Source organism: Primulina tabacum, chromosome 10 (assembly GCF_025594145.1).
Source record: "Primulina tabacum isolate GXHZ01 chromosome 10, ASM2559414v2, whole genome shotgun sequence".
Classification (NCBI taxonomy): Eukaryota; Viridiplantae; Streptophyta; class Magnoliopsida; order Lamiales; family Gesneriaceae; genus Primulina; species Primulina tabacum.
Window position 1 is genome coordinate 30,243,332 of NC_134559.1, and position 19,368 is coordinate 30,262,699.

At 43.4% G+C, this 19,368-nt stretch overlaps 19 non-coding genes and 4 pseudogenes across 19 annotated transcripts; all 23 read left to right on the forward strand.

Annotated features, from left to right (window-relative positions):
* Positions 1-745: 745 nt before the first annotated feature.
* LOC142513529 (5S ribosomal RNA) lies at positions 746-864 on the forward strand. The gene has a single exon (XR_012809471.1). It is a non-coding gene; the product is annotated as a 5S ribosomal RNA (ribosomal RNA).
* A 683-nt stretch (positions 865-1,547) lies between these two features.
* LOC142516088 (5S ribosomal RNA) lies at positions 1,548-1,662 on the forward strand. The gene has a single exon (XR_012811902.1). It is a non-coding gene; the product is annotated as a 5S ribosomal RNA (ribosomal RNA).
* Positions 1,663-2,363: 701 nt separating this feature from the next.
* LOC142512413 (5S ribosomal RNA) lies at positions 2,364-2,480 on the forward strand (annotated as a pseudogene).
* Positions 2,481-3,160: 680 nt separating this feature from the next.
* LOC142512771 (5S ribosomal RNA) lies at positions 3,161-3,277 on the forward strand (annotated as a pseudogene).
* Positions 3,278-4,359: 1,082 nt separating this feature from the next.
* Positions 4,360-4,477, forward strand: LOC142514696 (5S ribosomal RNA). Its single transcript, XR_012810578.1, has one exon. It is a non-coding gene; the product is annotated as a 5S ribosomal RNA (ribosomal RNA).
* Positions 4,478-5,160: 683 nt separating this feature from the next.
* LOC142512138 (5S ribosomal RNA) lies at positions 5,161-5,279 on the forward strand (annotated as a pseudogene).
* Positions 5,280-5,960: 681 nt separating this feature from the next.
* LOC142513821 (5S ribosomal RNA) lies at positions 5,961-6,079 on the forward strand. Its single transcript, XR_012809748.1, has one exon. It is a non-coding gene; the product is annotated as a 5S ribosomal RNA (ribosomal RNA).
* Positions 6,080-6,636: 557 nt separating this feature from the next.
* On the forward strand, positions 6,637-6,755 carry LOC142515716 (5S ribosomal RNA). Its single transcript, XR_012811546.1, has one exon. It is a non-coding gene; the product is annotated as a 5S ribosomal RNA (ribosomal RNA).
* Positions 6,756-7,835: 1,080 nt separating this feature from the next.
* Positions 7,836-7,954, forward strand: LOC142515133 (5S ribosomal RNA). Its single transcript, XR_012810992.1, has one exon. It is a non-coding gene; the product is annotated as a 5S ribosomal RNA (ribosomal RNA).
* Positions 7,955-8,637: 683 nt separating this feature from the next.
* LOC142506853 (5S ribosomal RNA) lies at positions 8,638-8,756 on the forward strand. The gene has a single exon (XR_012805128.1). It is a non-coding gene; the product is annotated as a 5S ribosomal RNA (ribosomal RNA).
* Positions 8,757-9,439: 683 nt separating this feature from the next.
* LOC142514719 (5S ribosomal RNA) lies at positions 9,440-9,558 on the forward strand. The gene has a single exon (XR_012810600.1). It is a non-coding gene; the product is annotated as a 5S ribosomal RNA (ribosomal RNA).
* Positions 9,559-10,220: 662 nt separating this feature from the next.
* Positions 10,221-10,339, forward strand: LOC142514324 (5S ribosomal RNA). The gene has a single exon (XR_012810222.1). It is a non-coding gene; the product is annotated as a 5S ribosomal RNA (ribosomal RNA).
* Positions 10,340-11,021: 682 nt separating this feature from the next.
* Positions 11,022-11,140, forward strand: LOC142509825 (5S ribosomal RNA). Its single transcript, XR_012807976.1, has one exon. It is a non-coding gene; the product is annotated as a 5S ribosomal RNA (ribosomal RNA).
* A 683-nt stretch (positions 11,141-11,823) lies between these two features.
* On the forward strand, positions 11,824-11,942 carry LOC142508875 (5S ribosomal RNA). Its single transcript, XR_012807075.1, has one exon. It is a non-coding gene; the product is annotated as a 5S ribosomal RNA (ribosomal RNA).
* Positions 11,943-12,615: 673 nt separating this feature from the next.
* LOC142511931 (5S ribosomal RNA) lies at positions 12,616-12,734 on the forward strand (annotated as a pseudogene).
* A 683-nt stretch (positions 12,735-13,417) lies between these two features.
* On the forward strand, positions 13,418-13,536 carry LOC142515965 (5S ribosomal RNA). Its single transcript, XR_012811783.1, has one exon. It is a non-coding gene; the product is annotated as a 5S ribosomal RNA (ribosomal RNA).
* Positions 13,537-14,219: 683 nt separating this feature from the next.
* Positions 14,220-14,338, forward strand: LOC142508898 (5S ribosomal RNA). Its single transcript, XR_012807096.1, has one exon. It is a non-coding gene; the product is annotated as a 5S ribosomal RNA (ribosomal RNA).
* Positions 14,339-15,022: 684 nt separating this feature from the next.
* On the forward strand, positions 15,023-15,141 carry LOC142517511 (5S ribosomal RNA). The gene has a single exon (XR_012813253.1). It is a non-coding gene; the product is annotated as a 5S ribosomal RNA (ribosomal RNA).
* A 683-nt stretch (positions 15,142-15,824) lies between these two features.
* LOC142513589 (5S ribosomal RNA) lies at positions 15,825-15,943 on the forward strand. The gene has a single exon (XR_012809528.1). It is a non-coding gene; the product is annotated as a 5S ribosomal RNA (ribosomal RNA).
* Positions 15,944-16,626: 683 nt separating this feature from the next.
* LOC142517015 (5S ribosomal RNA) lies at positions 16,627-16,744 on the forward strand. The gene has a single exon (XR_012812778.1). It is a non-coding gene; the product is annotated as a 5S ribosomal RNA (ribosomal RNA).
* A 680-nt stretch (positions 16,745-17,424) lies between these two features.
* Positions 17,425-17,543, forward strand: LOC142514745 (5S ribosomal RNA). Its single transcript, XR_012810623.1, has one exon. It is a non-coding gene; the product is annotated as a 5S ribosomal RNA (ribosomal RNA).
* A 680-nt stretch (positions 17,544-18,223) lies between these two features.
* On the forward strand, positions 18,224-18,342 carry LOC142510097 (5S ribosomal RNA). The gene has a single exon (XR_012808229.1). It is a non-coding gene; the product is annotated as a 5S ribosomal RNA (ribosomal RNA).
* A 679-nt stretch (positions 18,343-19,021) lies between these two features.
* On the forward strand, positions 19,022-19,140 carry LOC142513052 (5S ribosomal RNA). Its single transcript, XR_012809018.1, has one exon. It is a non-coding gene; the product is annotated as a 5S ribosomal RNA (ribosomal RNA).
* The last annotated feature ends 228 nt before the right edge of the window (positions 19,141-19,368 follow it).

Genomic DNA, 19,368 nt, shown 5'->3' on the forward strand with positions numbered 1-19,368 from the left:
CATCAGAACTCCGAAGTTAAGCGTGCTCGAGAGCAGTACTAGGATGGGTGACCCCCTGGGAAGTCCTCGTGTTGCAACCCTTTCGTGTTTTTTCTATTTTTGATTACTTTGACAGACGATTTTCGCTCAAATCATCTGAATCTCGATCGGACCAGATAAGACATGTGAAATGAAAGTAGCTCGGGCACTGCCGGATTTGGACAAATTGTAGGCTAATTTGATTGTAAACGGGCAAACGACGAGACTCATTACTACGCAATGAGCTGACGAGATTTTAGCCGAATTCCTTCTCTAAGACCCTCTAATTTGCGATTTAACGCTTCGTTAAGCTTTCGTTTCCTCGAGAAATCCGCTTAGGAAGTTCGAAATTCGATTCCGGTTCCATTTTATCGTATCCCAGATAATAATAGCTTTACATTCGTTATTTCCTTCTTCTTATTTTTTTTTCTATTTTCTGGGAACATTTATCGATTTTTGTTGTCGTGAGCCGGTTCTGTGCGAAGGGTATGACAGATTACTCCGGAGACGGTTAACTCATTAAAACAATTATTTCGACTGTTTTATCCATAATTTACGTAAACGGTCGCGACACGAGGTCTTCCCAAGGAGGTCACCCATCTACCTCTGCCATCGCGCCAGAACGCTTAACTTCATGGTTATGATTGGGCGAGAGCAGTGCCGCGTGTTGTCCATCGCCGCCCGCTCCACACGTACTCGAGATAAAATAAACATCCCACTCAATGTCGGGTGCGATCATACCAGCACTAATGCACCGGATCCCATCAGAACTCCGAAGTTAAGCGTGCTTGGGCGAGAGCAGTACTAGGATGGGTGACCCCCTGGGAAGTCCTCGTGTTGCACCCCTTTTCGTGTTTTTCTATTTTTGATTACTTGTTGACAGACGATTTTCGGCTCAAATCATCTGAATCTCGATCGGGACCAGATAAGACATGTGAAATGAAAGTAGCTCGGGCACTGCCGGATTTGGACAAAATTGTAGGCTAATTTGATTGTAAACGGGCAAACGGACGAGACTCATTACTACGCAATGAGCTGACGAGATTTTAGCCGAATTCCTTCTCTAAGACCCTCTAATTTGCGATTTACCGCTTCTGTTAAGCTTTCGTTTCCTCGAGAAATCCGCTTAGGAAGTTCGAAATTCGATTCCGGTTCCATTTTATCGTATCCCAGGCATAATAATAACTTTACATTCGTTATTTCCTTCTTCTTATTTTTTTTTCTATTTTCTGGGAACATTTATCGATTTTTGTTGTCGTGAGCCGGTTCTGTGCGGAAGGGTATGACGCAGATTACTCCGGAGACGGTTAACTCATTAAAAACAATTATTTCGACTGTTTTATCCATAATTTACGTAAACGGTCGCGACACGAGGTCTTCCCAGGGAGGTCACCCATCCTAGCTCTGCCATCGCGCCAGAACGCTTAACTTCATGGTTATGATTGGGCGAGAGCAGTGCCGCGTGTTGTCCATCGCCGCCCGCTCCACACGTACTCGAGGGATATAAAATAAACATCCCACTCAATGTCGGGTGCGATCATACCAGCACTAATGCACCGGATCCCATCAGAACTCCGAAGTTAAGCGTGCTTGGGCGAGAGCAGTACTAGGATGACCCCCTGGGAAGTCCTCGTGTTGCACCCTTTTTCGTGTTTTTCTATTTTGATTACTTGTTGACAGACGATTTTCGGCTCAAATCATCTGAATCTCGATCGGGACCAGATAAGACATGTGAAATGAAAGTAGCTCGGGCACTGCCGGATTTGGACAAAATTGTAGGCTAATTTGATTGTAAACGGGCAAACGGACGAGACTCATTACTACGCAATGAGCTGACGAGATTTTAGCCGAATTCCTTCTCTAAGACCCTCTAATTTGCGATTTACCGCTTCTGTTAAGCTTTCGTTTCCTCGAGAAATCCGCTTAGGAAGTTCGAAATTCGATTCCGGTTCCATTTTATCGTATCCCAGATATAATAGCTTTACATATCGTTATTTCCCTTTCTTCTGTAATTTTTTTTCTATTTTCTGGGAACTATATTTACGATTTTTGTTGTCGTGAGCCGGTTCCTGTGCCGAAGGGTATGACGCAGATACTCCGGAGACGGGTTAACTCATAAAACAATTATTTCCGACTGTTTTATACTTATAAGTTTACCGTAAACGGTCCCGCGGACAGAGGATCCTTCCCATGGGAGGTCACCCATCCTACCCTCTGCCACATCAGCGCCAGAACGCTTTAACTTCATGGTTATGATTGGGCGAGAGCTGTGCCGCGTTTTGTCCATCGCCACCCGCTCCACATGTACTCGAGGGGATATAAGAATAAACATCCCACTCAATGTCGGGTGCGATCATACCAGCACTAATGAATCGGATCCCATCAGAACTCCAAAGTTAGCGTGCTTGGCGAGAGCAGTACTAGGATGGGTGACCCCCTGAGAAGTCCTCCTGTTGCATCTCTTTTCGTGTTTTTCGATTTTTGATTACTTGTTGACAGACGATTTTCGGCTCAAATCATCTGAATCTCGATCGGGACCAGATAAGACATGTGAAATGAAAGTAGCTCGGGCACTGCCGGATTTGGACAAAATTGTAGGCTAATTTGATTGTAAACGGGCAAACGGACGAGACTCATTACTACGCAATGAGCTGACGAGATTTTAGCCGAATTCCTTCTCTAAGACCCTCTAATTTGCGATTTACCGCTTCTGTTAAGCTTTCGTTTCCTCGAGAAATCCGCTTAGGAAGTTCGAAATTCGATTCCGGTTCCATTTTATCGTATCCCAGGCATAATAATAGCTTTACATTCGTTATTTCCTTCTTCTTATTTTTTTTTCTATTTTCTGGGAACATTTATCGATTTTTGGTTTCGTGAGCCGGTTCTGTGCGGAAGGGTATGACGCAGATTACTCCGGAGACGGTTAACTCATTAAAAAATTATTTCGACTGTTTTATCCATAATTTACGTAAACGTCGCGACACGTCTTCCCAGGGAGGTCACCCATCCTAGGCTCTACCATCGCACCAGACGCTTTAAATTCATGGTATCTGATGGGGGCGAGAAACAGTGCCGCGTGTTGTCCATCGCCGCCCGCTACCACCGTACTCGAGGGTATAAGAATAAACACCCACTCAATATCGGGTGCGATCATACCAGCACTAATGCACCGGATTCCATCAGAACTCGAGTTAAGCGGCTTGGCGAGAGAGCAGTACTAGGATGGGTGACCCCCTGAGAAGTCCTCGTGTTGCAACCCTTTTCGGTGTTTTCTATTTTGATTACTTGTTGACAGATGATTTTCGGCTCTCAAGTCATATGAATCTCGATCGGGACCAGATAAGACAATGTGAAATGAAAGAAGCTCGGCACTGCCGGATTTGGACAAAATTGTAGGCTAATTTGATTGTAAACGGGGCAAACGGACGAGAATCATTGCTACGCAATGAGCTGACGAGATTTTAGCCGAATTACTCTCTAAGACCCTCTAATTGTCGATTTACCGCTCTTGCTAAACTTTCGTTTCTCCGAGAAATCCGCTTAGGAAGTTCGAAATTCGATTCCGGTTCCATTTTATCGTATCCAAGGCATAATAATAGCTTTACATTCGTTATTTCCTTCTTCTTATTTTTTTTCTATTTTCTGGGAATAATTATCGATTTTTGTTGTCGTGAGCCGGTTCTGTGCGGAAAGGTATGACGCAGATTACCCCAGAGACGGTTAACTCATTAAAAAAATTATTTCGACTGAAATCAACGTAGCTCGGGCACTGCCAGATTTGGAAAAAATTGTAGGCTAATTTGATTGTAAACGGGCAAACGAACGAGACTCATTACTACGCAATGAGCTGGTGAGATTTTAGCCGAATTCCTTCTCTAAGACCCTCTATTTGCGATTTTCCGCTTCTGTTGAGCTTTCGTTTCCTCGAGAAATCCGTTTAGGAAGTACGAAATTCGATTCTCGTTCCATTTTAACGTATCCCAGGCATAATAATAGCTTTACATTCGCTATTTCCTTCTTCTTATTTTTTTTTCTATTTTTTGAGTACATTTATCGATTTTTGTTGCCGTGAGCCGGTTCTGTGCGGAAGGGTATGACGTTGATTACTCCGGAGACGGATAACTCATAAAAAACAATTATTTCGACTGTTTTATCCATAATTTACGTAAACGGTCGCATCAAGAGGTATTCCTAGGGAGGTCACCTATGCTAGCTCTGCCATCGCGCCAGAACGCTTAACTTCATGGTTATGATTGGGCGAGAGCAGTGCCGCGTGTTGTCCATCGCCGCTCGCTCCACACGTACTCGAGGGATATAATAATAAACATCCCACACAATGTCGGGTGCTATCATACCAGCACTAATGCACCGGATCCCATCAGAACTCCGAAGTTAAGCGTGCATGGGCGAGAGCAGTACTAGGGTGGGTGACCCCTGGGAAGTCCTCGTGTTGCACCCTTTTTCGTGTTTTTCTATTTTTGATTACTTGTTGACATATGATTTTCGGCTCAAATCATCTGATTCTCGATCGGGACCAGATATGACATGTGAAATCAACGTAGCTCGGGCACTGCCGGATTTGGACAAAATTGTAGGCTAATTTGATTGTAAACGGGCAAACGAACAAGACTCATTACTAAGCAATGAGCAGACGAGATTTTAGCCGAATTTCTTGTCTAAGACCCTCTAATTTGCGATTTACCGCTTCTCTTAAGCTTTTGTTTCCTCGAGAAATCCGCTTAGGAAGTTCGAAATTCGATTCCGATTCCATTTTATCGTATCCCAGACATAATAATAGTTTTACATTCGTTATTTCCTTCTTCTTATTTTTTTTCTATTTTCTGGGAACATTTATCGATTTTTGTTTTCGTGAGCCGGTTCTGTGCGGAAGGGTATGACGCAGATTACTCCGGAGACGGTTAACTCATTAAAAACAATTATTTTGACTGTTTTAACCATAATTTACGTAAACGGTCGCGACACGAGGTCTTCTAAGGGAGGTCACCCATCCTAGCACTGCCATCGCGCCAGAACGCTTAACTTCATGGTTCTTATTGGGCGAGAGCAGCGCCGCGTGTTGTCCATCGCCGCCCGCTCCACACGTACTTATGGGATATAAGAATAAACATCCCACTCAATATCATGAGCGATCATACCAGCAATAATGCACCGGATCCCAACATAATTCCGAAGTTAAGCGTGCTTGGGAGAGAGTAGTACTAGGATGGGCGACCCCCTGGAAAGTCCTCGTGTTGCACCCCTTTTCGTGTTTTTGTATTTTTGATTACTTGTTGACAGACGATTTTCGGCTCAAATCATCTGAATCTCGATCGGGACCAGATAAGACATGTGAAATCTGCGTAGCTCGGGTACTGCCGGATTTCGACAAAAGTGTAGCCTGATTTTATTATAAACGGCAAACGAACGAGACTCATCACTCCGCAATGAGCTGGCGAGATTTTAGCGGAATTCTTTCTCCAAGACCCTCTAATTTGTGATTTTCCGCTTCTGTTAAGCTTCTGTTTTCTCGAGAAATCCGTTTAGGAAGTCCGAAATTCGATTCCGGTTCCATTTTATCGTATCCCAGGCATAATAATAGCTTTATATTCGTTATTTTCTTCTTGTTTTTTTTTTCCTATTTTCTGGGAGCATTTAACAATTTTTGTTGTCGTGAGCCAGTTCTCTGCGGAAGGGTATAACGTAGATTACTCTCGAGACGGTTAACTCATTAAAAATAATTATTTCTACTATTTAGCCATAATTTACGTAAACGGTCGCGACACGAGGACTGCCCAAGGAGGTCACCCATCCTAGCTCTGCCATCGCGCCAGAACGCTTAACTTCATGGTTCTGATTGGGCGAGAACAGTGCCGCGTGTTGTCCATCGTCGTCCGCTCCACACGTACTCGAAGGATATAAGAAAAAACATCCCACTCAATTTCAGGTGCGATCATACCAGCACTAATGCACCGGATCCCATTAGAACTCTGAAGTTAAGCGTGCTTGGGCGAGCGCAGTACTAGGATGGGTGACCATCTGAGAAGTCCTCGTGTTGCACCTCTTTTCGTGTTTTTCTATTTTTGATTACTTGTTGAAAGTCGATTTTCGGCTCAAATCATTTGAATCTCGATCGGGACCAGATAAGACATGTGAAATCAACATGGTTCGGGCACTGCCGGAGTTGGACAAAATTGTAGGCTAATTTGATTGTGAACGGGCAAGCGAACGAGACTCATTACTCCGCAATGAGCTGGCGAGATTTTAGCCGAATTTCTTCTCTAAGACCCTCTAATTTGCGATTTTCCGCTTCTGTTCAGCTTTCGTTTCTTCGAGAAATCCGTTTAGGAAGTCCGAAATTCGATTCCGGTTCCATTTTATTGTATCCCAGCATAATAATAGCTTTACATTCGCTATTTGATTCTTCTTATTTTTTATTTCTATTTTCTGGAACATTTAGCGATTTTTTTTGTCGTGAGCCGGTTCTGTGCGGAAGCGTATTACGTAGATCACTCCGGAGACGGTTAACTCATTAAACACAATTATTTCGACTGTTTTGTCCATCGCCGTCCGCTCCACACGTACTCGAAGGATATAATAATAAACATCCCACTCGATGTCGTGTGCGATCATACCAGCACTAATGCACTGGATCCCATCAGAATTCCGAAGTTAAGTGTGCTTGGGTGAGAGCAGTACTAGGATGGGTGACCCCATGGGAAGTCCTCGTGTTGCACTCTTTTTCGTGTTTTTCTATTTTTGATTACTTGTTGACAAACGATTTTCGGCTCAAATCATCTGAATCTCGATCGGGACCAGATAAGACATGTGAAATCAACGTGGCTCAGGCACTGCCGTATTTGGACAAAATTGTAGGCTAATTTGATTGTAAACGGGCAAACGGACGAGACTCATTACTACGCAATGAGCTGACGAGATTTTAGCCGAATTCCTTCTTTAAGACCCTCTAATTTGCGATTTTTTGCTTCTGTTAAGCTTTCCTTTCCTCGAGAAATCCGTTTAGGAAGTCCAAAATTCGATTCCGGTTCCATTTTATCGTATCCCAGGCATAATAATAGCTTTACATTCGTTATTTCCTTCTTCTTATTTTTTTCTATTTTCTGGGAACAATTATCGATTTTTGTTGTCGTGAGCCGGTTCTGTGCGGAAGGGTATGACGCAAATTACCCCAGAGACGGTTAACTCATTAAAAAAAATTATATCGACTGAAATTAACGTTGCTCGGCCACAGCCGGATTTGGACAAAATTGTAGGCTAATTTGATTGTAAACGGGCAAACGAACGAGACTCGTTATTACGCAATGAGCTGGTGAGATTTTAGCCGAATTCCTTCTCTAAGACCCTCTAATTTTAGATATTCCGCTTCTGTTGAGCTTTCGTTTCCTCGAGAAATCCGTTTAGGAAGTACGAAATTTGATTCCCGTTCCATTTTATCGTATCCCAGGCATAATAATAGTTTTACATTCGTTATTTCCTTCTTCTTATTTTTTTTATATTTTCTGGGAACATTTATCGATTTTTGTTGTCGTGAGCTGGTTCTGTGCGGAAGGGTATGACGCAGATTACTCCGGAGACGGATAACTCATTAAAAACAATTATTTCGACTGTTTTATCCATAATTTACGTAAACGGTCGTGACACGAGTACTTCCCAGGGAGGTTACCCATCCTGGCTCGGCTATCGCGCCAGAACACTTAACTTCATGGTTCTGATTGGGCGAGAGCAGTGCCGCGTGTTGTCCATTGTCGCCTTCTCCACACGTACTCTTGAGATATAAGAATAAACATCCACTCAATGTCGGGTGCGATCATACCAGCACTAATGCACCGGATCCCATCAGAACTCCGAAGCTAAGCGTTCTTGGACGAGAGCAGTACAAGGATGGGTGACCACCTGGGAAGTCCTCGTGTTGCACCCATTTTCGTGTTTTTCTATTTTTTATTACTTGTTGACAGACGATTTTCGGCTCAAATCATCTGAATCTCGATCGGGACCAGATAAGACATGAGAAATCAACGTAGCTCGGGCACTGCCGAATTTGGACAAAATTGTAGCCTAATTTGATTGGTAACGGGCAAACGAACGAGACTCATTACTCCGCAATGAGCTGGCTAGATTTTAGCCGAATTCCTTCTCTAAGACCCTCTAATTTGCGATTTTCCGCTTCTGTTAAGCTTCCGTTTCCTCGAGTAATCCGCTTAGTAAGTTCGAAATTCAATTTCGATTCCACTTTATCGTATCCCAGGCATAATAAAAGCTCTACATTCGCTATTTTCTTCTTCTTATTTTTTTCCTATTTTTTGGGAACATTTAGCGATTTTTGTTGTCGTGAGCCGGTTCTGTGCGGAAGGGTATGACCCAGATTACTCCAAAGACGATCAACTCGTTAAAAACAATTATTTTGAATGTTTTATCCATAATTTACGTAAACGGTCGCGACACGAGGACTTCCCAGGGAGGTCATCCATCCTAGCTCTGCCATCGCGCCAGAACGCTTTACTTCATGGTTCTGATTGGGCGAGAGCAGTGCCGCGTGTTGTCCATCGCCGCCCGCTCCACACATACTCGAAGGATATAACAATAAACATCCAACTCAATATCGGGTGCGATCATACCAGCACTAATGCACAAGATCCCATCAGAACTCCGAAGTTAAGCGTGCTTGGGCGAGAGCAGTGCTAGGATGGGTGACCCCCTGAGAAGTCCTCGTTTTGTACCCCTTTTCGTATTTTTCTATTTTTGATTACCTGGTGACAGACCATTTTCGCTTAAATCATCTGAATCTTGATCAGGAATAGATAAAACATGTGAAATCAACGTAGCTCGGGCACTGCCAGATTTGGACAAAATTGTAGACTAATTTGATTGTAAACGGGAAAACGAACGAAACTCATTACTCCGTAATGAGCTTGCGAGATTTTAGCCAAATTCCTTCTTTATGACCCTCTAATTTGCGATTTTCCGCTTCTGTTAAGCTTCCGTTTCCTCGAGAAAATCCGCTTAGGAAGTTCGAAATTCGATTTCGGTTCCACTTTATCGTATTTCAGGCATAATAAAAGCATTACATTCGCTATTTTCTTCTTCTTATTTTTTTCCTATTTTCTAGGAACATTTATCGATTTTTGTTGTCGTGAGCCGGTTCTGTGCCGAATGGTATGACCCAGATTACTACGGAGACGGTTAACTCATTAAAAACAATTATGTCGACTGTTTTATCCATAATTTACGTAAACGGTAGCGACACGAGGATTTCCAAGGGAGGTCACCCATCCTAGCTCTGCCATCGTGCCAGAACGCTTAACTTCATGGTTCTGATTGGACGAGAGCAGTGCCGCGTGTTGTCCATCGTCGCCCGCTCCACACATACTCGAATGATATAAGAATAAACATCCCACTCAATATCAAGTGCGATCATACCAGCACTTATGCACTGGATCCCATCAGAACTCCGAAGTTAAGCGTGCATGGGCGAGAGCAGTACTAGGATGGGTGACCCCTTGGGAAGTCCTCGTGTTGCACCCCTTTTCGTGTTTTTCTATTTTTGATTACTTGTTGACAAACGATTTTCGGCTCAAATCATCAGAATCTCTATCGGGACCAGATGAGACATGTGAAATAAACGTAGCTTGGGCACTGCCGGATTTGGACAAAATTGTTGCCAAACAAACGAGAATCATTACTCCGCAATGAGCTTGCGAGATTTTAGCCGAATTTCTTCTCTAAAACCCTCTAATTTGCGATTTTCGCTTCTGTTAAGCTTCCGTTTCCTCGAGAAATCCAATTAGGAAGTCCGAAATTTTATTCCGGTTCCATTTTATCTTATCACAGGCATAATAATAGTTTTACATTCGCTATTTTCTTCTTCTTATTTTTTTTTCCATTTTCTGGGAATACTTAGCGATTTTTGTTGTCGTGAGTAGGTTCTGTGCAGAAGGGTATTACGTAGATTACTCCGGATACGGCTTACTCATTAAAAACAATTATTTCGACTGTTTTATCGATAATTTACGTAAACGGTCGTGACACGAGTACTTCCCAGGGAGGTTACCTATCCTACCTCTGCCATCGCGCCAGAACGCTTAACATCATGGTTCTGATTGGGCGAGGGCAGTGCCGCGTGTTGTCCATCGTCGCCTTCTCCACACGTGCTGTTGGGATATAAGAATAAACATCCAATCAATGTCGGGTGCGATCATACCAGCACTAATGCACCGGATCCGATCAGAACTCCGAAGCTAAGCGTGCTTGGACGAGAGCAGTACTAGGATGGGTGACCACCTGGGAAGTCCTCGTGTTGCACACCTTTTCGTCTTTTTATATTCTTGATTATTTGTTCACAGACGATTTTTGGCTCAAATCATCTGAATCTCGATCGGGACCAGATAATAGATGTGAAATAAACGTAGCTCGGGCACGGCCGGATTTGGACAAAAATGTAGCCTAATTTGATTGTAAACGGGAAAACGAACGAGAATCATTACTCCGCAATGAGCTGGCGAGATTTTAGGCGAATTCTTTCTCTAAGACCCTCTAATTTGCGATTTTCCGCTTCTGTTAAGCTTCCGTTTCTTCGAGAAATCCGCTTAGTAAGTTCGAAATTCGATTTCGGTTCACTTTATCGTATCCCAGGCATAATAAAAGCTTTACATTCGCTATTTTTTTCTTCTTATTTTTTTCCTATTTTCTGGGAACATTTAGAGATTTTTGTTGTCGTGAGCCGGTTCTGTGCGGAAGGGTATGACCCAGATTACTCCAGAGACGCTTAACTCATTAAAAACAATTATTTTGAATGTTTTATCCATAATTTACGTAAACGGTCGCGACACGAGGATTTCCCAGGGAGGTCACCCATCCTAGCTCTGCCATCGCGCCAGAACGCTTAACTTCATGGTTCTGATTGGGCGAGAGCAGTGCAGCGTGTTGTCCATCGCTGCCCGCTACACAAATACTCGAAGGATTTAAGATTAAACATCCAACTCAATATCGGGTGCGATCATACAAGCACTAATGCACGGGATCCCATCAGAACTCCGAAGTTAAGCGTGCTTGGGCGAGAGCAGTGATAGGGTGGGTGACCCCCTGAGAAGTCCTCGTGTTGTATCCTTTTTCGTGTTTTTCTATTTTTGATTACTTGGTGACTGACGATTTTCGGCTCAAACCCTCTGAATTTCGATCAGGAATAGATAAAACATGTGAAATCAACGTAGCTCGGACACTGCCGGATTTGGACAAAATTGTAGAATAATTTTATTGTAAACTGGCAAACGAACGAGACTCATTACTCCGCAATGAGCTTGCGAGATTTTAGCCAAATTCCTTCTTTAAGACCCTCTAATTTGCGATTTTCCGCTTCTGTTAAGCTTCCGTTTCCTCGAGAAATCCACTTAGGAAGTTCGAAATTCGATTTTGGTTCCACTTTATTGTATCCCAGGCATAATAAAAGCTTTACATTCGCTATTTTCTTCTTCTTATTTTTTTCCTATTTTCTAAGAACATTTATCGATTTTTGTTGTCGTGAGCCGGTTCTGTGCCGAATGGTATGACCCAGATTACTCCGGAGACGGTTAACTCATTAAAAACAATTATGTCGACTGTTTTATCCATAATTTACGTAAACGGTCGCGACACGAGGACTTCCAAGGGCGGTCACCCATCCTAGCTCTGCCATCGCGCCAGAACGCTTAACTTCATGGTTCTGATTGGACGATAGCAGTGCCGCGTGTTGTCTATCGCCGCCCGCTCCACACATAATCGAATGATATAAGAATAAACATCCCACTCAATGTCGGGTGCGATCATACTAGCACTAATGCACTGGATCCCATCAGAACTCCGAATTTAAGCGTGCTTGGGCGAGAGCAGAATTAGGATGGTTGACCCCCTGGGAATACCTCGTGTTGCACCCCTTTTCGTCTTTTTCTATTTTTGATTACTTGTTGACAGACGATTTTCGGCTCAAATCACTTGAATCTCGATCGGGACCAGATAAGACATGTGAAATCAACGTACCTCGAACATTGCCGGATTTGAACAAAATTGTAGCCTAATTTGATTGTAAACGGGCAAACGAACGAGACTTATTACTCCGCAATGAGCTGGCGAGATTTTAGCCGAATTTCTTCTCTAAAACCCTCTAATTTGCGAGTTTCCGCTTCTGTTAAGCTTTCGTTTCCTCGAGAAATCCGCTTAGGAAGTCCGAAATTCGATTTCGGTTCCATTTTATTAGGCATAATAATTGCTTTACATTCGCTATTTTCTTCTTCTTTTTTTTTCTGTTTTCTGGGAATACTTAGCGATTTTTGTTGTCGTGAGCCGGTTCTATGCAGAAGGATATTACGTAGATTACTCCGGAGACGGTTAACTCATTAAAAACAATTATTTCGACTGTTTCATCCATAATTTACGTAAACGGTCGTGACACGAGTACTTCCAAGGGAGGTTACCCATCCTAGCTCTGCCATCGCGCCAGAACGCTTAACTTCATGGTTCTGATTGGGCGAGAGCAGTGCCGCGTGTTGTCCATCATCGCTTTCTCCACACGTACTCTTGGGATATAAGAATAAACATCCACTCAATGTCGGGAGCGATCATACCAGCACTAATTCACCGGATACCATCAGAACTCCGAAGTTAAGCGTGCTTGGGCGAAAGCAGTGCTAGGATAGGTGACCCCCAAGGAAGTCCTCATGTTGCACCCCTTTTCGTGTTTTTCTATTTTTGATTACTTGTTGACAGACGATTTTCGGCTCAAATAATCTGAATCTCGATCGGGACCAGATAAGACATGTGAAGTCAACGTAGGTCGAACACTGCCGGATTTGGACATAATTGTAGCCTAATTTGATTGTAAACGGGCAAACGAACGAGACTCATTCTCCGCAATGAGCTGGCGAGATTTTAGCCGAATTTCTTCTCTAAAACCCTCTAATTTGCGATTTTCCGCTTCTGTTAAGCTTCCGTTTCCTCGAAAAATCAGCTTAGGAAGTTTGAAATTCGATTTCGGTTCCACTTTATCGTATCCCAGGTATAATAAAAGTTTTACATTCGCTATTTTCTTCTTCTTATTTTTTTCCTTTTTTTTGGGAACATTTAGCGATTTTTGTTGTCGTGAGCCGGTTCTGTGCGGAAGGGTATGACCCAGATTACTCCGGAGACGGTTAACTCATTAAAAACAATTATTTCGAAATGTTTTATCCATAATTTGCGTAAACGGTCGCGACACGAGGTCTTCACAGGGAGGTCACCCATCCTAGCTCTACCATCGCGCCAGAACGCTTAACTTCATGGTTCTGATTGGGCGAGAGCAGTGCCGCGTGTTGTCCATCGTCGCCCGCTTCACACGTACGCGAGGCATATAAGAATAAAAATCACACTCAATGTGGGGTGCGATCATACCAGCACTAATGCACCGAATCCCATCAGAACTCCGAAGTTAAGCGTGCTTGGGCGAGACCAGTACTAAGATGGGTGACCTCTTGGAAAGTCCTCGTGTTGCACCTCTTTTCGTGTTTTTCTATTTTTGATTACTTGATGACAGATGATTTTTGACTCAAATAATCTGAATCTCGATCGGGACCAGATAAGACATGTGAAATCAACGTAGCTCAGGCACTGCCGGATTTGGACAAAATTATAGGCTAATTTGATTGTAAACGGGCAAACGAACGAGACTCATTACTCCGCAATGAGATGGCGATATTTTAGCCGAATTCCTTCTTTAAGACCCTCTAATTTGCGATTTACCGCTTCTGTTAAGCTTTCGTTTCCTCGAGAAATCCGCTTAGGAAGTTCGAAATTCGTTTCCGGTTCCATTTTATCGTATCTCAAGAATAATAATAGCTTTACATTCGCTATTTCCTTCTTCTTATTTTTTTCCTATTTTCTAGGAACATTTAGAGATTTTTGTTGTCGTGAGCCGGTTCTGTGCGGAAGGGTATGACGCAGATTACTCTGGAGACGGTTAACTCATTAAAAAAATTTATTTCGACTGTTTTAGCCATAATTTACGTAAACCTTCGCGACACAAGGACTTCCCAGGGATGTCACCCATCCTAGCTCTACCATCGCGCCAGAACGCTTAACTTCATGGTTCTGATTAGGCAACAGCAGTGCCGCGTGTTGTCCATCGCCCTCCGCTCCACACGTACTCGAGGGATATAAGAATAAACATCCCACTCAATGTCCGGTGTGATCATACCAGCACTAATGCACCGGATCCCATCAGAACTCCGAAGTAAAGCGTGCTTGTGCGAGAGCAGAACTAGGATGGGTGACCCCCTAGGAAGTCCTCGTGTTGCACCCCTTTTCGTGTTTTTCTATTTTTGATTACTTGTTGACAGACGATTTTCGGCTCAACTCATCTGAATCTCGATCGGGACCTGATAAGACATGTGAAATAAACGTAGCTCGGGCACTGCAGGATTTGGACAAAATTGTAGCCTAATTTGATTGTAAACGGGAAAAAGAACGAGACTGATTACTCCGCAATGAGCTGGCGAGATTTTAGCCGAATTCCTTCTCTAAGACCCTCTAATTAGCGATTTTCCGCATTTGTTAAGCTTCCGTTTCCTCGAGAAATCCGTTTAGGTAGTCCGAGATTCGATTTCGGTTCCATTTTATCGTATCCCAGGCATAATAATAGCTTTACATTCGCTATTATCTTATTCTCATTTTTTTTTCTATTTTCTGGGAACATTTAACGATTTTTGTTGTCGTGAGCCGGTTCTGTGCGGAAGGGTATGACGCAGTTTACTCCGGAGACGGTTAACTCATTAAAAACAATTATTTTTACTATTTTAGCCATAATTTACGTAAACGGTCGCGACACGAGGACTTCCCACAAGGGTCACCAATCCTAGCTCGGCCATCGCGCCAGAACGCTTAACTTCATGGTTCTGATTGGGCGAGAGCAGTGCCGCGTGTTGTCCATCGCCTCCCGCTCCACACGTACTCAAGGGATATAAGAATAAACATCCCACTCAATGTCGGGTGCGATCATACCAGCACTAATGCACGGGATCCCATCAGAACTCCGAAGTTAAGCGTGCTTAGGCGAGAGCAGTGCTAGGATGGGTGACCCCCTGAGAAATCCTCGTGTTGTACCCCTTTTCTTGTTTTTCTATTTTTTATTACTTGGTGACAGACGATTTTTGGCTCAAATCATCTGAATCTCGATCGGGACCAGATATGACATGTGAAATCAACGTAGCTCGGGCACTGCCGGATTTGGACAAAATTGTAGGCTAATTTGATTGTAAACGGGCAAACGAATGAGACTCATTACTCCGCAATGAGCTTGCGAGATTTTAGCCAAATTCCTTCTTTAAGACCCTCTAATTTGCGATTTTCCGCTTCTGTTAAGCTTCCGTTTCCTCGAGAAATCCGCTTAGGAAGTTCGAAATTCGATTTCGGTTCCATTTTATCGTATCCCAGGCATAATAAAAGCTTTACATTCGCTATTTTCTTCTTCTTATTTTTTTCCTATTTTCTGGGAACATTTATCGATTTTTGTTGTTGTGAGCCGGTTCTGTGCCGAATGGTATGAACCAGATTGCTCCGGAGACGGTTAACTCATTAAAAACAATTATGTCAACTGTTTTATCCATAATTTACGTAAACGATCGCGACACAAGGACTTCCAAGGGAGGACACCTATCCTAGCTCTGCCATCGTGCCAGAACGCTTAACTTCATGGTTCTGATTGGACGAGAGCAGTGCCGCGTGTTGTCCATCGCCGCCCGCTCCACACATACTCGAAGGATATAAGAATAAACATCCCACTCAATATCGGGTGCGATCATACCAGCACTAATGCACCGGATCCCATCAGAACTCCGAAGTTAAGCGTGAATGGGCGAGAGCAGTACTAGGATGGGTGACCCCTTGGGAAGTCCTCGTGTTGCACCCCTTTTCGTGTTTTTCTATTTTTGATTACTTGTTGACCGACGATTTTCGGCTCAAATCATCTTAATCTCGATCGGGACCTGATAAGACATGTGAAATCAACGTAGCTCGGGCACTGCCGGATTCGGACAAAATTGTAGCCTAATTTGATTGTAAACGGGCAAACGAATGAGACTCATTACTCCGCAATGAGCTTGCGAGATTTTAACCAAATTCCTACTCTAAGACCCTCTAATTTGCGATTTTCCACTTCTGTTAACCTTCCGTTTCCTCGAGAAATCCGCTTAGGAAGTTCGAAATTCGATTTCGGTTCCACTTTATCGCAACCCATGCATAAGAAAAGCTTTACATTCGCTATTTTTTTCTTCTTATTTTTTTCCTATTTTCTGGGAACATTAAGAGATTTTTGTTGTCGTGAGCCGGTTCTGTGCCGAAGTGTATTACCCAGATTAATCCGGAGACAGTTAACTAATTAAAAACAATTATGTCGACTGTTTTTTCCATAATTTACGTAAACGGTCACGACTTGAGGACTTCCACGGGAGGTCACTCATCCTAGCTCTGACATCGCGCCAGAACACTTAACTTCATGCTTCTGATTGGGCGAGAGCATTGCCGCGTGTTGTCCATCGCCGCCCGTTCCACACGTACTCGAGGGATATAAGAATGAACATTCAACTCAATGTCTGGTGCGATCATACCAGCACTAATGCACCGGATCCCATCAGAACTCCGAAGTTAAGCGTGCTTGGGCGAGAGCAGTACTAGGATGGTTGAACCCTGGGAAGTCCTCGTGTTGCACCCCTTTTCGTGTTTTTCTATTTTTGATTACTTGTTGACATATGATTTTGGCTCAAATCACTTGAATCTCGATCAGGACCAGATAAGACATGTGAAATCAACGTAGCTCGAATATTGCCGGATTTGGACAAAATTGTAGCCTAATTTGATTGTAAACGGGCAAACGAACGAGACTTTTTACTCCGCAATGAGCTGGCGAGATTTTAGCCGAATTTCTTCTCTAAAACCCTCTAATTTGCGATTTTCCGCTTATGTTAAGCTTTCGTTTCCTCGAGAAATCCGCTTAGGAAGTCCGAAATTGATTCCGGTTCCATTTTATTTTATCCCAGGCATAATAATAGCTTTACATTCGCTATTTTCTTCTTCTTATTTTTTTCCTATTTTCTGGGAACATTTAGAGATGTTTGTTGTCGTGAGCCGGTTCTGTGCAGAAAGGTATGACCCAGATTACTCCGGAGACGGTTAACTCATTAAAAACAATTATTTCGAATGTTTTATCCATAATTTATGTAAACGGTCGCGACACGAGGTCTTCCCAGGGAGGTCAGCCTTCCTAGCTCTGCCATCACGCCAGAATGCTTAACTTCATGGCTCATTTGGGCGAGAGCAGTGCCGCGTGTTGTCCATCGCCGCCCGTTCCACACGTACGCGAGGCATATAAGAATAAAAATCCCACTCAATGTGGGGTGCGATCATACCAGCACTAATGCACCGGATCCCATCAGAACTCCGAAGTTAAGCGTGCTTGGGCGAGACCAGTACTAAGATGGGTGACCCCCTGGTAAGTCCTCGTGTTGCTCCCCTTTTCGTGTTTTTCTATTTTTGATTACTTGTTGACAGATGATTTTCGGCTCAAATAATCTGAATCTCGATCGGGACCAGATAAGACATGTGAAATCAACGTAGCTTGGGCACTGCCGGATTTGGACAAAATTGTAGGCTAATTTGATTGTAAATGGGCAAACGAACGAGACTCATTACTCCGCAATGAGATGGCGATATTTTAGCCGAATTCCTTCTCTAAGACCCTCTAATTTGCGATATACTGCTTCTGTTAAGCTTTCGTTTCCTCGAGAGATCCGCTTAGGAAGTTCGAAATTCGATTCCGGTTCCACTTTATCGTATCTCAGGATTAATAATAGCTTTACATTCGCTATTTCCTTCTTATTTTTTTCCTATTTTCTGGGAACATTTATCGATTTTTGTTGTCGTGAGCCGGTTCTGGGCAGAAGGATATGACGCAGATTACTCTGCAGACGGTTAACTCATTAAAAACAATTATTTCAACTGTTTTAGCCATAATTTACGTAAACCGTCGCGACACAAGGACTTTCCAGGGATGTCACCCATCCTAGCTCTACCATCGCGCCAGAACGCTTAACTTCTTGGTTCTGATTGGGCGAGAGCAGTGCCGCGTATTTTCCATCGCCGCCCGCTCCACACGTACTCGAGGGATATAAGAATAAACATCCCACTCAATGTCAGGTGCGATCATACCAGCACTAATGCACCGGATCCCATCAGAACTCCGAAGTAAAGCGTGCTTGGGCGAGTGAAGTACTAGGGTGGGTGACCCCCTGGGAAGTCCTCGTGTTGCACCTCTTTTCGTGTTTTTCTATTTTTGATTACTTGTTGACAGACGATTTTTGGCTCAAATCATCTGAATCTCGATTGGGACCAGATAAGACGTGAAATCAACGTCGCTCAGGCACTGCCGGATTTGAAAAAATTGTAGCCTAATTTGATTGTAAACGGGCAAACGAACGAGACTCATTATTCCGCAATGAGCTGGCGAGATTTTAGCTGAATTCCTTCTCTAAGACCCTCTAATTTGCGATTTTCCGCTTCTTTTAAGCTTCTGTTTACTCGAGAAATCCGCTAAGGAAGTCCGAAATTTGATTCTGGTTCCATTTTATCGTATCTCAGGCATAATAATAGCTTTACATTCGCTATTTTCTTCTTCTTATTTTTTTCCTATTTTCTGGGAACATTTATCGATTTTTGTTGTCGTGAGCCGGTTCTGTGCGGAAGGGTATGCCGCAGATTACTCCGGAGACGGTTAACTCATCAAAAACAATTATTTCGACTGTTTTATCCATAATTTATGTAAAAAATCACGACACGAGGACTTCCCAGGGAGGTCACCCATCCTAGTTCGGCCTTCGCGCCAGAACGCTTAACTTCAAGGTTCTGATTGGGCGAGAGCAGTGCCGCGTGTTGCCCATCGCCGCCCACTCCACACGTACTCGAGGGATATAAGAATAAACATCCCACTCAATTCGGGTGCGATCATACCAGCACTAATGCATCGGATCCCATCAGAACTCCGAAGTTAAGCGTGCTTGGGCGAGAGCAGTACTAGGATGGTTGACCCCCTGGGAAGTCCTCGTGTTGCACCCCTTTTCGTGTTTTTCTATATTTGATTACTTGTTGACATGCGATTTTCGGCTCAAATCATATGAATCTCGATCGAGATCAGATAAGACATGTGAAATCAACGTAGCTCGGGCACTCCCCGATTTAAACAAAATTGTAGCTTAATTTGATTGTAAACGGGCAAACGAACGAGACTCATTACTCCGCAACGAGGTGGCGAGATTTTAGCTGAATTCCTTCTCTAAGACCCTC